This window comes from Neofelis nebulosa, chromosome 9, assembly GCF_028018385.1.
Source record: "Neofelis nebulosa isolate mNeoNeb1 chromosome 9, mNeoNeb1.pri, whole genome shotgun sequence".
Lineage (NCBI taxonomy): Eukaryota > Metazoa > Chordata > Mammalia > Carnivora > Felidae > Neofelis > Neofelis nebulosa.
The window spans coordinates 13,403,796-13,420,101 of NC_080790.1; the positions used below are offsets into that span (position 1 = coordinate 13,403,796).

Genomic DNA, 16,306 nt, shown 5'->3' on the forward strand with positions numbered 1-16,306 from the left:
GGCAAAAACTTCAACTGTTTGTCAAAAATTAACACTCAACCATATCCTTAGTTGTACCAATAAAACTAAGAGCTGGAAATGAAACATGTGTCATAATATTCAAATTACTAAAACAAAGATACATAGTATAGTGTGTTTGGGGGAATATAGTTTCAATAATACATTTCCTAGGATTGTTCTCTTTGGTTACCTTAAGTATATTTTTAATGATTTATTATTAACCATTTGGAGAATTTAATTTCACCTTGAGATTAATAAATTAGGGGATGCATTTTTTAAAAAACATGGAATACTTCACAAATTTGCTCATGCAGGGGCCTTACTTATCTTCTATCATCACATTTTTTGTATATGTGCTGCCAAAGTGAGCACAGGGCACGCGTTTTAGTAATCGTATATATATTTTTATAAGGCCTCTAATACCTAGTATTTAAAATTGACATACATAGATATTAAGTATAATAAATAAAAATAGCACTTAATCCTGAAATTTATTAAGACAGAAAAACAGCTACATTACCAACATATAGATAAATAAACATGTTGAAAACATGTTGATGGAATTGGTTATAAGGTAATGTAAAATAATGGAGATTTCCAACACTAAACCTGCTGTTTTGTTTCATTAATTTTAATAATTTTGCAATCCACGCTTATAATTTCTGTATCTGTGTTCAACAATTTAAAAGAAAAATCAATGTCAGAAAAAAAAACAAAAAAAGTGGAAATAAATTTAAGAGATACAAGGACTAGGAAGTAAAAAGTGAGCCTGAGAAAAACAAGGAGTACAAAGAGGTACCATACAATCCCTGTGTATTCTTCTCAATCTATGAACATGTTCATTGTTCATAACACTTAAGCTAAGTTGGCAAAATCAGCGCATGATAAATGTTTTCTTATAAGGTGCTGATAAAGTAATTGTCTTGAAGATCAAACAATATCACTTAAATATAGTATGTAATGTGACTGTATTGTATATATGTGTATAATTCAAGTTATATTAAAGTTAATTTTAAAGTTTTTGTGTAATACAGAAAGAAAACCTGTCTCTGAGAAAATAAAATTGGTCTCTGGCTATGAGTTAGTAAATGATTGCAAATTAGTTATCAAAATTTCCCTTTTGCCTTCAGTGCAGGTTGCCCAGCTGGCAGAACCTGTTACCTTCACCAGAGTGTTTCTCCTACCTCTCAAAGCTTTGCTAACATTCACTAGGCTCTTATTGTGCATTGGTGTTAGCTCAAGAGGATATGAGCAATTGTAAAAACAATCAGGACTGTTCAGTTCTAAAGGAGCTTAAATATTTAAAGCTTTTTACATTGCACACAGGGTTAAGTTGAGAGATCTCAATGCTTAAGTTTCATTAGTTTCACAGAGGACACTTTGCTTCTTCTTGGTTGCTGGAAAATGTGTCCTCTAATTACTGTGCAACTAGAGCAATGACCATTTTCTTTTATTTTTTAATTTTTTTTAATGTTTATTTATTTTTGAGAGACAGAGAGAGAGAGAGAGACAGAGAGAGAGAGAGAGAGAGAGAGAGAGAGAGAGAGAGCCAGAGCACGAGTGGGGGTGGAAAAGAGAAAGAGGGAGACACAGAATCCAAAACAGGCTCCAGGCTCCGAGCTGTCAGCACAGAACCCAACGCGGGACTCGAACTCACAAACCATGAGATCATGACCTGAGCTGAAGTCGGTTGCTCAACCGACTGAGCCACCCAGGCGCCCCATGACTATTTTCTATTCTCAGGAAATTTTATCTTTAACAACTAACAGTTCTACTTTGTCAAGTCATTTGGATATTGCCCTTCAAAATCAGGTCCCTATTTTGAATATATATATGTATATAGTGTGTGTGTGTGTGTGTGTGTGTGTATATATATATATACACTATATATGTAGTATAGTATATATATAGTGTGTGTGTATATATACATATATATAGTAGAGAATATATAGAGAAAAACTAAATACTATTATATATAATATATATAATTTTGTGTGTGTGCATATGTATATGATCTTTACAGCATTGATTTTTTTTTATTTTTTTTAATGTTTTATTTATTTATTTTTTTAATTTATTTATTTATTTTTATTTATTTTTTTTTACTATTTTTTTTATTTTTATTTTTTTTTAATTTATTTATTTATTTATTTATTTATTTTTTAATGTATGAAATTTACTGTCAAATTGGTTTCCATACAACACCCAGTGCTCATCCCAAAAGGTACCCTCCTCAATACCCATCACCCACCCTGCCCTCCCTCCCACCCCCCATCAACCCTCAGTTTGTTCTCAGTTTTTAACAGTCTCTTATGCTTTGGCTCTCTCCCACTCTAACCTCTTTTTTTTTTTTTCCCTTCCCCTCCCCCATGGGTTTCTGTTACGTTTCTCAGGATCCACATAAGAGTGAAACCATATGGTATCTGTCTTTCTCTGTATGGCTTATTTCACTTAGCATCACACTCTCCAGTTCCATCCACGTTGCTACAAAAGGCCATATTTCATTCTTTCTCATTGCCACGTAGTATTCCATTGTGTATATAAACCACAATTTCTTTATCCATTCATCAGTTGATGGACATTTAGGCTCTTTCCATAATTTGGCTATTGTTGAGAGTGCTGCTATAAACACTGGGGTACAAGTGCCCCTATGCATCAGTACTCCTGTATCCCTTGGATAAATTCCTAGCAGTGCTATTGCTGGGTCATAGGGTAGGTCTATTTTTAATTTTCTGAGGAACCTCCACACTGCTTTCCAGAGCGGCTGCACCAATTTGCATTCCCACCAACAGTGTAAGAGGGTTCCCGTCTCTCCACATCCTCTCCAGCATCTATAGTCTCCTGATTTCTTCATTTTGGCCACTCTGACTGGCGTGAGGTGGTATCTGAGTGTGGTTTTGATTTGTATTTCCCTGATGAGGAGCGACGTTGAACATCTTTTCATGTGCCTGTTGGCCATCCGGATGTCTTCTTTAGAGAAGTGTCTATTCATGTTTTCTGCCCATTTCTTCACTGGGTTATTTGTTTTTCGGGTGTGGAGTTTGATGAGCTCTTTATAGATTTTGGATACTAGCCCTTTGTCCGATGTGTCATTTGCAAATATCTTTTCCCATTCCGTTGGTTGCCTTTTAGTTTTGTTGGTTGTTTCCTTTGCTGTGCAGAAGCTTTTTATCTTCATAAGGTCCCAGTAATTCACTTTTGCTTTTAATTCCCTTGCCTTTGGGGATGTGCCGAGTAAGAGATGGCTACGGCTGAGGTCAGAGAGGTCTTTTCCTGCTTTCTCCTCTAAGGTTTTGATGGTTTCCTGTCTCACATTCAGGTCCTTTATCCATTTTGAGTTTATTTTTGTGAATGGTGTGAGAAAGTGGTCTAGTTTCAACCTTCTGCATGTTGCTGTCCAGTTCTCCCAGCACCATTTGTTAAAGAGACTGTCTTTTTTCCATTGGATGTTCTTTCCTGCTTTGTCAAAAATGAGTTGGCCATACGTTTGTGGGTCTAGTTCTGGGGTTTCTATTCGATTCCATTGGTCTATGTGTCTGTTTTTATGCCAATACCATGCTGTCTTGATGATGACAGCTTTGTAGTAGAGGCTAAAGTCTGGGATTGTGATGCCTCCTGCTTTGGTCTTCTTCTTCAAAATTACTTTGGCTATTCGGGGCCTTTTGTGGTTCCATATGAATTTTAGGATTGCTTGTTCTAGTTTCGAGAAGAATGCTGGTGCAATTTTGATTGGGATTGCATTGAATGTGTAGATAGCTTTGGGTAGTATTGACATTTTGACAATATTTATTCTTCCAATCCATGAGCAGGGAATGTCTTTCCATTTCTTTATACCTTCTTCAATTACCTGCATAAGCTTTCTATAGTTTTCAGCATACAGATCTTTTACATCTTTGGTTAGATTTATTCCTAAGTATTTTATGCTTCTTGGTGCAATTGTGAATGGGATCAGTTTCTTTATTTGTCTTTCTGTTGCTTCATTGTTAGTGTATAAGAATGCAACTGATTTCTGTACATTGATTTTGTATCCGGCAACTTTGCTGAATTCATGTATCAGTTCTAGCAGACTTTTGGTGGAGTCTATCGGATTTTCCATGTATAATATCATGTCATCTGCAAAAAGCGAAAGCTTGACTTCATCTTTGCCAATTTGGATGCCTTTGATTTCCTTTTGTTGTCTGATTGCTGATGCTAGAACTTCCAGCACTATATTAAACAGCAGCGGTGAGAGTGGGCATCCCTGTCGTGCTCCTGATCTCAGGGAGAAAGCTCTCAGTTTTTCCCCATTGAGGATGATGTTAGCTGTGGGCTTTTCATAAATGGCTTTTATGATCTTTAAGTATGTTCCTTCTATCCCGACTTTCTCAAGGGTTTTTATTAAGAAAGGGTGCTGGATTTTGTCAAAGGCCTTTTCTGCATCGATTGACAGGATCATATGGTTCTTCTCTTTTTTTTTGTTAATGTGATGTATCACGTTGATCGATTTGCGAATGTTGAACCAGCCCTGCATCCCAGGAATGAATCCCACTTGATCATGGTGAATAATTCTTTTTATATGCTGTTGAATTCGATTTGCTAGTATCTTATTGAGAATTTTTGCATCCATATTCATCAGGGATATTGGCCTGTAGTTCTCTTTTTTTACTGGGTCTCTGTCTGGTTTAGGAATCAAAGTAATACTGGCTTCATAGAATGAGTCTGGAAGTTTTCCTTCCCTTTCTATTTCTTGGAATAGCTTGAGAAGGATAGGTATTATCTCTGCTTTAAACGTCTGGTAGAACTCCCCTGGGAAGCCATCTGGTCCTGGACTCTTATTTGTTGGGAGATTTTTTTTTTTTTAAGAAATCTTTTTTTTCAACGTTTTTTTTTTTTTTTTATTTATTTTTGGGACAGAGAGAGACAGAGCATGAACGGGGGAGGGGCAGAGAGAGAGGGAGACACAGAATCGGAAACAGGCTCCAGGCTCCGAGCCATCAGCCCAGAGCCTGACGCGGGGCTCGAACTCACGGACTGCGAGATCGTGACCTGGCTGAAGTCGGACGCTTAACCGACTGCGCCACCCAGGCGCCCCTAGATTTTTGATAACCGATTCAATTTCTTCGCTGGTTATGGGTCTGTTCAAGCTTTCTATTTCCTCCTGATTGAGTTTTGGAAGAGTGTGGGTGTTTAGGAATTTGTCCATTTCTTCCAGGTTGTCCAATTTGTTGGCATATAATTTTTCATAGTATTCCCTGATAATTGTTTGTATCTCTGAGGGATTGGTTGTAATAATTCCATTTTCATTCATGATTTTATCTATTTGGGTCATCTCCCTTTTCTTTTTGAGAAGCCTGGCTAGAGGTTTGTCAATTTTGTTTATTTTTTCAAAAAACCAACTCTTGGTTTCGTTGATCTGCTCTACAGTTTTTTTAGATTCTATATTGTTTATTTCTGCTCTGATCTTTATGATTTCTCTTCTTCTGCTGGGTTTAGGCTGCCTTTGCTGTTCTGCTTCTATTTCCTTTAGGTGTGCTGTTAGATTTTGTATTTGGGATTTTTCTTGTTTCTTGAGATAGGCCTGGATTGCAATGTATTTTCCTCTCAGGACTGCCTTCGCTGCGTCCCAAAGCGTCTGGATTGTTGTATTTTCATTTTCGTTTGTTTCCATATATTTTTTAATTTCTTCTCTAATTGCCTGGTTGACCCACTCATTCGTTAGTAGGGTGTTCTTTAACCTCCATGCTTTTGGAGGTTTTCCAGACTTTTTCCTGTGGTTGATTTCAAGCTTCATAGCATTGTGGTCTGAAAGTATGCATGGTATAATTTCAATTCTTGTAAACTTATGAAGGGCTGTTTTGTGACCCAGTATATGATCTATCTTGGAGAATGTTCCATGTGCACTCGAGAAGAAAGTATATTCTGTTGCTTTGGGATGCAGAGTTCTAAATATATCTGTCAAGTCCATCTGATCCAATGTATCATTCAGGGCCCTTGTTTCTTTATTGACTGTGTGTCTAGATGATCTATCCATTTCTGTAAGTGGGGTGTTAAAGTCCCCTGCAATGACCACATTCTTATCAATAAGGTTGCTTATGTTTATGAGTAACTGTTTTATATATCTGGGGGCTCCGGTATTTGGCGCATAGACATTTATAATTGTTAGCTCTTCCTGATGGATAGACCCTGTAATTATTATATAATGCCCTTCTTCATCTCTTGTTACAGCCTTTAATTTAAAGTCTAGTTTGTCTGATATAAGTATGGCTACTCCAGCTTTCTTTTGGCTTCCAGTAGCATGATAAATAGTTCTCCATCCCCTCACTCTCAATCTAAAGGTGTCCTCAGATCTAAAATGAGTCTCTTGTAGACAGCAAATAGATGGGTCTTGTTTTTTTATCCATTCTGATACCCTATGTCTTTTGGTTGGTGCATTTAATCCATTTACATTCAGTGTTATTATAGAAAGATACGGGTTTAGAGTCATTGTGATGTCTGTATGTTTTATGCTTGTAGTGATGTCTCTGGTACTTTGTCTCACAGGATCCCCCTTAGGATCTCTTGTAGGGCTGGTTTCGTGGTGACAAATTCCTTCAGTTTTTGTTTGTTTGGGAAGACCTTTATCTCTCCTTCTATTCTAAATGACAGACTTGCTGGATAAAGGATTCTCGGCTGCATATTTTTTCTGTTTAGCACACTGAAGATATCGTGCCAAGCCTTTCTGGCCTGCCAAGTTTCAAAGGAGAGATCAGTCACGAGTCTTATAGGTCTCCCTTTATATGTGAGGGCACGTTTATCCCTTGCTGCTTTCAGAATTTTCTCTTTATCCTTGTATTTTGCCAGTTTCACTATGATATGTCATGCAGAAGATCGATTCAAGTTACGTCTGAAGGGAGTTCTCTGTGCCTCTTGGATTTCAATGCCTTTTTCCTTCCCCAGTTCAGGGAAGTTCTCAGCTATAATTTCTTCAAGTACCCCTTCAGCACCTTTCCCTCTCTCTTCCTCCTCTGGGATACCAATTATGCGTATATTATTTCTTTTTAGTGTATCACTTAGTTCTCTAATTTTCCCCTCATACTCCTGGATTTTTTTATCTCTCTTTCTTTCAGCTTCCTCTTTCTCCATAACTTTATCTTCTAGTTCACCTATTCTCTCCTCTGCCTCTTCAATCCGAGCCGTCGTGGTTTCCATTTTGTTTTGCATTTCGTTTAAAGCGTTTTTCAGCTCCTCGTGACTGTTCCTTAGTCCCTTGATCTCTGTAGCAAGAGATTCTCTGCTGTCCTGTATACTGTTTTCAAGCCCAGCGATTAATTTTATGACTATTATTCTAAATTCACTTTCTGTTATATTATTTAAATCCTTTTTGATCAGTTCATTAGCTGTTGTTATTTCCTGGAGATTCTTCTGAGGGGAATTCTTCCGTTTGGTCATTTTGGATAGTCCCTGGAGTGGTGAGGACCCGCAGGGCACTTCCCCCGTGCTGTGGTGTATAACTGGAGTCGGTGGGCGGGGCCACAGTCCGACCTGATGTCTGCCCCCAGCCCACCGCTGGGGCCACAGTCAGACTGGTGTGTGCCTTCTCTTCCCCTCTCCTAGGGGCGGGATTCACTGTGGGGTGGTGTGGCCCGTCTGGTCTACTTGCACACTGCCAGGCTTGTGGTGCTGGGGATCTGGCGTATTAGCTGGGGTGGGTAGGCAAGGTGCACGGGGGCGGGAGGGGCAGGCTTAGCTCGCTTCTCCTTAGGTGATCCACTTCAGGAGGGGCCCTGTGGCAGCGGGAGGGAGTCAGATCCGCTGCCGGAGGTTTGGCTCTGCAGAAGCACAGAGTTGGGTGTTTGCGCGGAGCGAGCAAGTTCCCTGGCGGGAACTGGTTCTCTTTGGGATTTTGGCTGGGGGATGGGCGGGGGAGATGGCGCTGGCGAGCGCCTTTGTTCCCCGCCAAGCTGAGCTCTGCCGTCCGGGGGCTCAGCAGCTCTCCCTCCCTTTGTCCTCCAGCCTTCCCGCTTTCTGAGCAGAGCTGTTAACTTATGACCTCCCAGACGCTAAGTCGCGCTTGCTGTCGGAACACAGTCCGTCCGGCCCCTCCGCTTTTGCCAGCCAGACTCGGGGGCTCCGCTTGGCCGGCGAGCCACCCCTCCGCCCCGGCTCCCTCCCGCCAGTCCGTGGAGCGTGCACCGCCTCGCCGCCCTTCCTACCCTCTTCCGTGGGCCTCTCGTCTGCGCTCGGCTCCGGAGACTCCGTTCTGCTAATCCTCTGGCGGTTTTCTGGGTTCTTTAGGCAGGTGTAGGTGGAATCTAAGTGATTAGCAGGACGCGCGGTGAGCCCAGCGTCCTCCTACGCCGCCATCTTCCGGAACCGTTTTATTTATTTTTGAGACAGAGAGAGACAGAGCATGAGCAGGGGAGGGTCAGAGAGAGAGGGAGACACAGAATCCAAAGCAGGCTCCAGGCTCTGAGCTGTCAGCACAGAGCCCGACGTGGGGCTTGAACTCACAAACTGTGAGATCATGACCTGAGCTGAAGTCGGACGCTTAACCGACTGAGCCACCCAGGCGCCCCTACAGCACTGATTTTTAAAACTAATGTGCTCAGAGTGCCTTTTACATACAGATTACCTTTGACATTTCTCAACCATTTAGTAACACCGAAGAATTTACTCTCTCATCTTGGTCCTGTAATTCATGGTACAGACATAAAAACAAAAAGGGCTATTAAGAATATTTAGCATGATTAGTATGCTCCAAATTTTTCCAGCATTGCTCAAAAGTATTATGAAATCTGTACTATTTTTCAAGTCTTAAATGTAAGAAAGTTCTAAAAACAAAGAGGCTGGTTTATCTTTCCCTTTGAAGGTGATTGATTTTATTCACATTTTTTTAATATTCACATAAAAAGAATTTAGTTATTATACGCATATTTTTACAATGTGAAAGAGCTAACATAATGACTATCAGCAAGACACTTCTAAATGACTTTGTCCCATGGTTGGAATACTTGCTATTAAAAGTTATTAGGGTGGGAGCCTGGGTGGCTCAGTGGGTTAAGCATCTGGCTTTGGCTCAGGTCATGATCTCACCTTTCGTGGGTTCAAGCTCCACCTCAGACTCTGTGCTGACATCTCAGAGCCTGGATCCTGCTTCAGATTCTGTGTATCCCTCTCTCTCTGCCCCTCCCCTACCCTCTCTGTCTGTCTCTCAAAAATAAATAAATAAACATTAAATTTTTTTTAAGTTATTGGGGTAAGCAGCTTAAAGATAGAGTGTAAAGGAAGTACGTGAAGTCAAAGATTTACCAATGATTTCATTCCACACATCCATGGATAGCAGAATATTAAAATGAATCGTGAAAACCTAAACTGACCAAAGTTTGTGCAGAAACAGAATTGAAGCAATCAGATGCACTGCTCAAAGTTCTTAAAAACATGAGATATGTAATAAACAGAAGACTAAGAACTTCCACATAAATTATTAATGAATAGTCTACAATGTTTCTGATTATTTTTCCAGTGACCACTTGCAGGAAAAACATTTAAGTGCTTGACAACTTTATGCTTTATTATTGCAAAACTAATAAGTTATATGAACAGATAACCATCCACAAGTACAGGAAGCTCTACCAATCTCCCTGGACAAACAATGCTATGACACCAAGGCATAACTGCGTTCACTTAGAAGTTTAGTAGAGGAAGACATCATCACATCCTGCTGATTTTTAGTTGACACAGTTAGATGTCAAGACCTATTGCCTTATATTCAAGCCTCCTGTGATAATAGGTTTCTTGCTATTAATTTGCTTTTTTCTCCTTAGACACAGTGTCCAAAACTCCATTTTATTCACATGAGTCCAGACCCATGATAACAAACAATATAAAGTTCCTTATGGAGGTGTGAGACTCTTTAGAAACCTGGCAAACCTAAACTAATCCTAAAAATAGAAATTCAACATTTGTGTCAAAGTTTTCACAAACTTCCAGACCTATTCCACATAAGACTAACACCATCTAAAGAAACACCATTCAATCTACATATTTGTTAAGAGAGATGCCATGCTTGCCACTTTACTTGCCCCTAATAAGTCCTACCTTTGCTTTCATACATCACCTTGGCATTCTTCATTGTTTAGAAGTGGAAGGCAAAAAGGAAAGAAGGAAGGAAGGAAGGAAGGAAGGAAGGAAGGAAGGAAGGAAGGAAGGAAGGAAGGAAGGAGAGAAAAGGGAAGGGAAGGAAAGGGAAGGGAAGGGAAGGCAAAAGAAGGGAAAGGAAGAAAAGAAGAGAAAAGAAAGAAAAGAAAAGAAGAGAAAAGAAAAAGAAAAGACAAGAAAAAAAAGGAAAGAAAAGAAAAGAAGAGAAAAGAGAAGAAAAGAAAAAGGAAAGGAAAGGAAAGGAAAGGAAAGGAAAGGAAAAAGAAAAAGTTTAAATCCCAACTACTGTTCTGTTACCTCGTTCTTCCAAGAACCGATTTGACTACTTTCTCATTAAAAAATACATCCCTACTTGAGACCTGTCACACAATAAAGGGATTGAACAGAATTGTTAATCCTCTCTCCCCTATCATTGTAAAAGCTTGGATTTACAAATGCTACTAAAAGCAAAAGTAACAGTGTGTTTCAGTGGGTACTCTGATGATAACCTCTAACTACCGCACTGTCCCATCTGACCTTATTAATTTGATCATTGAACATCAAGTGTAAGAATAAATAATTTATTTTCAAGAACTGTGTGGAACTATATCACACAAAAAGTCTATACCTACACCTAGTTACTGCTACTTTATTCCTCTCTAAGGCAAAGATACAGCAAAAACACATTCCTCAAATGTTTCCAAATGTTGGATCCGCTCTCCATATCATATAGCACTGAAAGAGAAATCCCGGTGATGACAGTGTCTTTTACCTAAGGTGACAATCTACCATCTGTAAGGGAATATTTCCTTTCCTAAACATTTTGGGCATGATCCAGAGCAGAATTAATATTTGTAGAATTAGTGGCTTCCCACTTAGCCTCAAAGAAAGGGGGAACACCTGACCTATACTTAGTAACTGTTGTTTCTGAATTTTTGTCATAGAAAAGATGAAATTGTTTTTGAAAAACAGCATTAGTAACTATATCCAGTGCTACACTAAAAACGTGACGTTTCCAGAGGATATAACAACTTTGTTTCTCTATAAACCTTGATGTTTTAAAAACTCTGCAATGCTTTTGCTTCCAAGGATCCACAAGGGAAAGTTTTGTCCTCCCCTTGAAAGGGCTGAAGGCAAAATGATCTCAGAGTATAACATACTCAATCCTATAGATTACCTGCTCTATTGGAGAGGTCAAGTACCAAACCAACCTTTTAAAACAAGGGAGAAATACCAGGACTGCTTTTCTTTTATATACATATGTGTATATATCTATATATGTGTGTGTATATACACACACACATATATAGATATATACTATATATATATACATGTATTATATTACATATATTTATTTATTATATATAATATAATTTACATAATTTAATATAATATATTAACTTATATATAATTTATATAATTTAATATATTATAATTTATTTTATTACATATAATAATTTATTGTCAAGTTAGCTAACATACAGTGTATAGAGCATGCTCTTGTCTTCAGGAGTAGATTCCCATGATTCATCACTTACATACAGTACCCAGGACTCATCCCAACAAGTGTCCTCCTCTATACCCATCACCTATTTTCCCTGTCCCCTCTGTCCTCACCATTCACCCCCCATCAACCCTCAGTTTGTTCTCTATATTTAAGAGTCTCTTATGGTTTGCCTCCCTCTTTGTCTGTAACTTTTTTTTTCTTTTCCTTCTCCCTGGTCTTCTGTTAAGTTTCTCAACTTCCATATATGAGTGAAAACATGCTGTCTTTCTCTGACTGACTTATTTCACTAAGCATAATACCCTCCAGTTCCATCCATGTTGTTCCAAATGACAAGATTTCATTCCTTTTCATCGCCTAGCATATATATATATATATATATATATATATATATATATATATAATATATATATACACCATTATATATTCCATTGTATATATATATATATATATATATATATATATATATATATATAGTATAATATCTATTCCATTATATATATAATAGTATAATATAATGTATAGTATAATATATATTCCATTATATATATATATATATATTATAGTATTACATTATACAGATAGATAGATTGAGTGAGATATATATATATCACCTCTTTATCCATTCATCAGTTGATGGCCATTTGGGCTCTTTCCATAATTTGGCTATTGTTGATAGTGCTGTTATAAACATTGAGGTACATGTGCCCCTATGAATCAGCACTCCTATATTCTTTGGATAAATTCCTGGTAGTGCTACAACTGGGTCATAGGGTGATTCTATTTTTAATTTTTTGGGAAACTGCCACACTGTTTTCCAGAGCAGCTTCATCAGTTTGCATTCCCACCAACAGTGCAAAAGCGTTCCCGTTTCTTCACATCCTCACCAATATCTGTTGTTTCCTGAGTTGTTAATGTAAGACACTCTGACCAATGTGAGGTGGTATCTCAATGTAATTTTGATTTGTATTTCCCTGATGATGAGTGATATTGAGCATCTTTTCATGTGTCTGTTAACCATTTAGATGTCTTCTTTGGAAAATGTCTATTTGTGTCTTCTGCCCATTTCTTCACTGGATTATTTGTTTTTTGGGTGTTGAATTTGGTATATTCTTCATAGCCTTTGGATATATAGCTTTATCCAATATGTCATTTGTAAATATCTCCTCACATTCTGTTTGTTGCCTTTTAGTTTTGCTGATTGTTTCCTTTCCTGTGAAGAAGCTTTTTATCTTGATGAAGTCCCAATAGTTCGTTTTTGCTTTTATTTCCCTTGCCTTCGGAGACGTGTCAAGTAAGAAGTTGCTGTAGCTGAGGTCAAAGAAGTTATTGTCTGTTCTCTCTTCTAGGATTTTGATGGTTTCCTATCTCACATTTAGGTCTTTCATCCATTTTTAATTTATTTTTGTGTATGGTGTAAGAAAGTGGTCCAGTTTCATTATTCTGCATGTTGCTGTCCAGTTCTCCCAGCACAAGACTGCTTTTCTAAACCTGGTCTCCACAGAGAGAATGACTTAGAGTTTCACCTTAGCCATCAAAGGATGGATATGTTCACTTTTTGTAAATAACCCTCTATCTGCATTCCTGTACATTTAAAGTGTGTCCATGATTTATTAAGCTTCATACAGAAGAAAGTTGCCAAGTCACACGACATTGAGGATAAGAACCTATTTATATCAGCTGGTGGCCTTGTAGGGAATTAAGAAATACAAAATAAAATAAACAAGATGGTGTTCATTTACATGTAAGTAATGCTTATGAAATTCTACAAGCAATGCAGCCTTAAAAGGATGCATCACAAACACGCTTACTGGGATACTAAGTATTGTGCTGCACTAAGATACTTGACAAAGACTACACAGATCCAAACTTAAGATGGAATGTTGATTCAGTCAACAAAGAAAATAATTGTGCATGCAAAACATTAGATGTCTTGTGACTACCTTTGTAAAACTTCTCTGTGCTTTTTCCTTTTGACATTTTATTTTACTTTTTTTTAGTTTTCAAAAATGTTTTTATTTAGTTTTTGAAGGAGAGAGAGAGACAGAGCATGAGCAGGGGAAGAGCAGAGAGAGGAGACACAGAATCCAAAGCAGGCTCCAGGCTCCGAGCTGTCAGCACAGAGACCGCTGTGGGGCTCAAACTCACAAACTGTGAGATCATGACCTGAACCGAGGTCAGATGCTTAACCGACTGAGCCACTGACTGAGCCTCCTTTTGACATTTTGAATTGAAATTTTCTTAGGCCAACTCTTCTCTCCCCTCTTGGTGCTAACTTACGATATCACAGTGCTAAGATTTGAAATTGCATGTGCTTCTAAATGCTGGTGTAAGAAGTCTCAGAAATACGGAAAGGATAAAATGTTTCTCTCCCTACAGTTGCAGTTCTGCCTCACACAGCTAGTTTTGATACAATGGTGAATGGAGAACAACACCTACAAAAGTGTATGAAATATGAAATATGTATTTTACATATGAAATATATGTAAAAAAGTATAATCTATTCTGTGTTATGTTATTAAAACTGTCCTTGGAAGTAATATTTGTACAAGAGTTTTTTGAGATACCGGGACTTTAGAGATTATTGCTCTGCTCTGAGAAATACAGCCTGTTAGCACTCCAAGTGCTCAGTTATGATTATTTCTCAACATTTCAATGACTATTTGATCTGGTTGTAATATCCAAATTGGCATCCTTGTTTCCTGAAAGTATAAGTAGTTGTGAGGTTTCTTTTTTAAGCAGGAAAAGCACTTTTGGAATTCCCTTTCCACTCTTTGATACATACATGACACAATAATATCATAAATGCTGAATTTTTATTCAAACAAATAGTTTAAGACTTTGCTTCATTTCAGTTAAACCTAGTATAACCCAGGGCATTCTGAATTACACAGTAACAGAGAGAAAAATCCTGAGACTATATACTTTTTAAATGCAGGGGCGGGGGGGGGAATAATCATTTTTAGCTAATAATATATTTAGGGAAGACGTACTTGGCATCTTTCTTGAAGCCTGGAGATTGACTGAAAAACAATATATCTTGAACTTCTCTTTCAGTTTTAAGTTGAATTCCCAACACCTATTTGTAAAACCATGTTCAAATATAGCATGCCAGCCCAATCATAGGAATCTCCTAATTTACAGATGAGCAGATTAGAGAGCAATAGGGTTAACTAAGAAAATTATAATCATACATAAAAGGAAAAAAATAAGACTTTAAGCTGCTAAGTACTAATTTCTGGGTATATGACCTAGTAGCTGCTTCTGAGTGAACACAATTAATTACATATGAGATTTTATCTAGTTATTAAAGCCCCAATTCTAACACTAAGGAAAAGAACTCTAACATATTAAAGAATAGGTACAGTTAAAAGGAAGAATCCCTTGCTGTATTGTTCATAATGAGTCTTTTTGTAGGTCACTCATAATAATTATCATTTTACTTTGCTTTTCTTATTTCAAATAGTATAAAAGACAAATGTTTGAGTAGATGTGTACAGGGTTCATGCTCAAGAGAAAGTCAATTAATAAAGTTTCTATCATGTATATCTTTTCTTCCTATCATCTAATTTTACATTGTACTTTACTCAAAACTATTATCAACTAACTTCCACTTATAAAATATCTCAATTTTACTAAGCATAACATTTCTACAAGCCTATTACCTTAAAGTAGCTTCTGGCATCCATGTAACATTCTTGATCTTTTCATAAAATGACATTTACAAGGAGAAAATACAGGTGTATAATTAAACAGAGTAGGAAAAGCACTTCAGTCTTCAATCAAAAAAAAATTTTAGAGATAAAGAAGTGATTATTTTAATTTTTTCTTTCTACTTAACTACAATGAGGAAGGATAAGATACAATTAGCTAAACCAAATCCATATTTTAAGTAATCAAGGAGAGTCATAAGGGAAATCAATTGTCCAGACAACTTATAAGAGATGCAATTGTGTTTTCACATGTTAATTTAAACTGATTGAGCTAAATGATCCATTCCACAGGAATGGACACTAAATAAGGAAAGACCTTTGTGGAGTGCATCTAGGAACTAAAGCATGAGACACATAGAAATAACCATGATAAAACACACTATGATTGGCTATAGTACTAAAATTGAAGAAAATACTATAGGAATATATAGGAGGCAGGCATTAGATTTTTGGCTAAAGGTAATGAGGCAAGATGAGAAAAGACTTTAGGGTGATAATATGCCGTACTACCCTGTCCAAATTATCCTTGCTGTGATGAATAGGTTACTAGAAAAATTACTTCTAAAACCATGTACTGCTGCACAAGTACTAAGCTCTTCTCGCATCAAGATTTAACAAAAGTTGGATAGCTAAACTATACATTCTTTGATAGCTACCAACTGCTGATTCAAGTGGAAACTCCTTAGTGTGATGTTCAAAACTGCCGTTATCTGACTTTAACCTATATTATGCTTCACCAAGTCACTTCCCACTTACTACACTCCAGGAAACTGGAATATTGTGGACTTCCATCCCCTGCATATAATTTCACAGTTTCCTTTGTCTAGAATGCCCTTTCCTAATCCTATTTTTGTCTGTCATAATTATCAATTTCTCATTCCAGACTTAACTCAAATATTATGTTATCCCTCTGTATGGATTAAAGATGTTATAAATTCTTTGTCACTCCCATACCAAGAGATGGGGTCTAAGTTCTGTTTATATAACTCTTTGA

At 37.5% G+C, this 16,306-nt stretch overlaps 1 pseudogene; it reads right to left on the bottom strand.

Annotated features, from left to right (window-relative positions):
* Positions 1 to 278: 278 nt before the first annotated feature.
* Positions 279 to 372, bottom strand: LOC131486435 (U6 spliceosomal RNA; annotated as a pseudogene).
* Between the last annotated feature and the right edge of the window lie 15,934 nt (positions 373 to 16,306).